This window comes from Euphorbia lathyris, chromosome 3 (assembly GCF_963576675.1).
Source record: "Euphorbia lathyris chromosome 3, ddEupLath1.1, whole genome shotgun sequence".
Taxonomy (NCBI): Eukaryota; Viridiplantae; Streptophyta; class Magnoliopsida; order Malpighiales; family Euphorbiaceae; genus Euphorbia; species Euphorbia lathyris.
The window spans coordinates 34462679-34467516 of record NC_088912.1 but is presented as its reverse complement, the minus strand read 5'-3'; the positions used below and the strand labels follow the sequence as shown (position 1 = coordinate 34467516).

The 4838-nt window shown below is 32.0% G+C and overlaps 1 long non-coding RNA gene across 2 annotated transcripts; it reads right to left on the bottom strand.

Annotated features, from left to right (window-relative positions):
- Nucleotides 1-231: 231 nt before the first annotated feature.
- On the bottom strand, nucleotides 232-4217 carry LOC136221782 (uncharacterized). 2 transcript variants are annotated; one of them, XR_010685304.1, is made up of 6 exons: nucleotides 3950-4217; nucleotides 3612-3684; nucleotides 2945-3121; nucleotides 1312-1464; nucleotides 614-824; nucleotides 232-467 (listed from the first exon to the last, which is right to left on the bottom strand). It is a non-coding gene; the product is annotated as an uncharacterized lncRNA (long non-coding RNA). The 2 variants fall into 2 exon arrangements; XR_010685305.1 differs by having other exon boundaries at nucleotides 1312-1456.
- Nucleotides 4218-4838: the final 621 nt, after the last annotated feature.

Here is a 4838-nt window from a genome sequence, read left to right as displayed (position 1 = left end):
TTAGCCACGAGCGTGATCGTGGCAAACTTGATCAAATATTAGTAATTTGTTTTTAATGAATTTATAATTTCTTTTTATTATTATTATTAGTAACTTTTTGATTGAAGGGAGCTATATTAAATTAATTGGATCAAAAGAATAAAAAAAAATAAACAAAGTCCAAAATTTTAATTATTCTTAATGAAAAATAAATAATTATTAAATTAATAAGAATCATTTTATCATCCAACAAAGAAACTCTCACCAACATAAAAAAAAAAAAAAAAGAATCTTCCAAATAAAAATCAAAATGTTAAAAAAACTCTAAGCCTTAAGTAAAGGCATACAACACATATTTTATTCCTGGTTAGTATAATGCACACAATAAGAGTAAAAAAAAATCCGTAGAGTTGAATATAATGAGTTTTCAAAGTTACAATATACCCCTGATCCACTACCTCCTCGTTTCGCTACCTCCTTGTTGATTTCTACAGATCCCAAACAATCATATGTTAAAAAGAGAAAAAAAAAAGTTTATTTTATAGTGATATGACTAAAAATAATGTGTTAGTGTATCAAATTGGTACTCAAATTTCATTAGCAAATGTATTATAAGGCAAGCTGAATGGCCAACCTGAATATTGTAGGCAAAGAAGCACTGCCTATTATAAGAAACTTTAAAGTTCCTTTCCCCAATAATGTTCCTTATACCAACTTGGCCTCTACTACCACAGTACGTTGATATTGTCCATTCACCACTCCATTTCGAAACCTTCTCGTAGCTTTACCAATGCCCGAGGTTGAGTTTGCATATGATCAAACTCCCCCATTACAAAAATCAGTGCCTATTATAAGAAACATTAAAGTAAAATTACAAAAGAAAAAGTATTTAAGAGGTCTTGGAAACATAAAATCAGATGGCCAATAACCAATAAATTAACAAAGAGCTAATTACAAATAATTTAGAAAATAAAATCAGATGACCAATAATCTACACCAATAGATTGATAAAGTACTAATTACAAATAAATCAGAAAATAAAACCTTAACCATTCAAAATCAATTCATACTTGACAATGACTAAACCACACAATAAGACATTCGCAAAGGCATATATTCATACAAGCTAAAACTAAAATTTGTTTTATTTACTATAACCATGTAAATCCCACTATGTGTCTGTCAAAATGAACAAGCTCACATGTGCCCTTACAACCATCATAAATTTTTATAAGAAAAGAAGATAAGGATCGTATTTGGGAACAATAAGAGCAAGTGTAGACAAAATATCACAGGAAGCATGAAAAGAACAATCAAATGCAAAGTCCATACCAGTTTATAGCTACTAACTTCAAAAGCATTGCTACAATGTTCTCATTTGCTAATCTGTGAAAATTTCTTTGGCTGTTAAAATCACCACAATTCCATTTGAAGCCAATTTCTTACGAACTCCAAATCCCGATATAAAAATTGCAATCTGTAACACTTTAGAAATGCTGACTTTAAGTTCCAAAAAACTGATATTAGAAAACATGAGTAAAAGAGTGATAATAAATGTCTCAAAGAAGTAGAAAAATTCAATGTAGGAACAAAGAAATCACATATAACCACCCAAAGGTAAGATTTTAAAGCTAATATCCAAAATAACATGGAATGACCTCATTATTTGTAGCATACAAACAACAAAATAGCTAATAAAAATGACAACAAGTCAAATACATTTTTAATTCACCAAATCAGAAGTAACTTAAGTACTAATTAATTCACCACCAATATTTTCCATGGTCCTTTTATTTGACAGGAAAATTAATGCATATAATAAGAAAAATAGAACATCTAAATTGGATGCCTACAAAAAAAAAAAAAAAAAAGGGCGGCCCGGTCGCATTACGCGTCCCCGCTGAGCGAGGGTCCGGGGAGGGGTCCCACCACAAGGGTGTATTGGGGGCAAGCCTTCCCTTGCCAATTTAATTGGCAAGAGGCCGCTCCTAAGACTCGAACCCGTGACCTCTGGTCACACGACAACAACGTTTTACCGTTGCGCCAAGGCTCGCCCTCTAAATTGGATGCCTACAATAAGAAGAAAATGATGTCTTAACAAATATGAGTAATACCATCTAAATTGAATAATTACACACTTAGAGAACGAAGTCACAAAAAATAACAGCCCGTCTTCGTCTCGTAGTAGCAGTAGAATCAAACAGAAAAGGGGAACGAAAAAGGGAAAATTCACTGTTCTTTTCCGTCTTCTCCTATAGAACGGAAGCAAGAAGAAAATTAAATACCCTTTCAGATCGATCGAATTTGTTTTTCTACTATTAAATTATCATGCCTTCCAGACGAGGAACTCTTTTGAAGGTTATCATCCTTGGCGATAGCAGGGTGAGGAAGACCTCTTTGATGAATCAGTATGTAAATAAAAAGTTTAGCAATCAATACAAGGAAACAATTGGAGCTGATTTCTTGACTAAAGAAGTGCAGTTTGAAGATAGGCTATTGACTCTACAGATTTGGGATACAACTGGCCAGGAAAGATTTGATAATATTAATAACTGGAGGGAGGAGTTCCTTATTCAGGCAAGTCCTTCAGATCCTGAGAATTTCCCATTTGTTGTCCTTGGAAATAAGGTTGATGTGGATGGTGGAAATAGTCGAGTGGTTTCAGAAAAAAAGACACGGGCTTGGTGTGCCTCGAAAGGTAATATACCATACTTTGAGACCTTTGCTAAAGAAGGAATTAATGTTGAAGAAGCTTTCACAACATCTTTATAATATTCACTCTGAAAACTATTTGTTTGAATTGCCTCATTCATATTTCAAAATGGTAGATACACATAATACTGAGATATCTCATGTGAAACTACTTTGGAGAAAATCTAACAAATAATATCCATTGTGTTCAGAATCTTAACACATTAGTAAAAAAATTCATAGCTAATATGCACGAATATGAGAGAGAAATTACCCGAAATCGTAGGAGAAGAATCACAAGCTTTGACAATGTAAGACCAAAGGTCAACATCATTACGCTACATGGTAACTTGGTAAGCCTTAAAGAGAAAACAAGCAGCACCTAAAACCCCAATATAAAAGCATAATCTTGTACATGCTTTCTCATCAACCCCCATGTCTCCTTCACCAGCTGAAGCAAAAAACAAAACACTTGGTTGGCATCTCAATTACTTGTAGACACAACTAGAACCTCATTCAGAACATAACTTGATAGAAACACAGAATTCAACAAAAATGATTCGACAAAATTGAAATAATAAAAATGACTATGAGCACAAATCTAAGTAAGAGACGGAAATGCCTAGGAGCAGAGCGAATTAGAATATATAGCTTATTGCAGAGAGAAAAAGAACAAATGACCTTGCTTTTTTGGGAATTAAACAGATGTATGCATGTTGCCTATAAATGAGTGTTATAAACTAATTGCTTGGTATGAGGTCATCATTCCAAATCAGATAAATGTCCTATGTAAACCTCAAAGAATTCACTTCCAAACAAGAGAGCTAACAAAACAGTAGGATCAAGCATTGTTTGCCTAAGATTTAGGATATTTACAAAACCAATATACAAATAGAATAGAATTTGATGCAAGATATAATGAAATAGAAGTATACACTTACAAGCTAAGCCTTTGAAATTCTCCGTTGGCTAAACTAACCCATCTTGGCAATTTGTCCACAATGCAATTTGTATCTAGAAAGCAAGAAACAGTAATTTAAGAAAGAAAGAAATGATCAAAGGAATAAGAAAGCATACAGATTAGTAAGATAAGTTAAAGTACATAAATAACTCATCTAGAATTACAGGGCAACACCAGAAAGCATACAGATATTGGAGATTTCCCTAAACCCATTCAAAATCCCTAACCCTAAGCAAAGACTCGTCTAGTATAAAATATCAGATTAAAGCAAACCCATTCAAAATCCTTAAATCCATTTAAAATTAATAGTTAACTCACCTCAATTAAAGAGAAATTCGGCGCTTGTTGCTGCCGCCGTCCAAAACACCAAAGAAAGAGCCCGATTTTTAACAGCTAATGACCTATTGGTTCAATGGGGGATAAAACTGACGTTTTTTTCCATCAAGAATCCTAGAGTTAAAGTCATGAGTAAATTGAAATGGTGAGAGGGTGGGAATAGAGAGATGGGTGAGGTGAAGATCCAGAGAGAAAGAGAGAGAGAGAGAAAGAAAGAGGGATACATACACTTTTAATTTGAGAACATTTGATAATGAAAAAATTGGAGGGAGAATAAATGAAATTCCCGCCTCCCTTATAAATGAATAAAATGTTTTTTTAGTTGAAAATATTATATTAAATAAGTAATAAAGAAGTGAATAGATAATGTTCTTTATATTAAGTATAATATATTATACTACAACAAATTTTCATTACAAATATTAATTATATTTAAAAACTATAAAAAGATAAGTTTTTATTTATACAAGGGATAAGGTGCAAAATACCTTTAATGTTTACACCCAGGAGCAATTTTACCCTTAACGTCTAAAATGGTGCAATTTTACTCTTAATATTGGCGGCCATGTGCAATTTTATTCCTAACATTGTCAAATTAGGTCAATTGGAGAAATTATCCAACGAATTGTCTTTTCGGTCATTAATCTTATCATCTACACTTCAAATGTACGTCATTTTATCACTTGTTAGTAACATATCACAAACATATGATTAAATGTGAATTTTTAAAAAAAAAAAAATTAAAATATATTGTATTTTGTACGAGTTAGACAAAAAAATCCAAATATTTCACCTAATTTGAAAATACTAATCTTAAATTCGGTTATTAAATCATAAAAAATATGAAATCTTTTTTTTTAGAATCAACTTA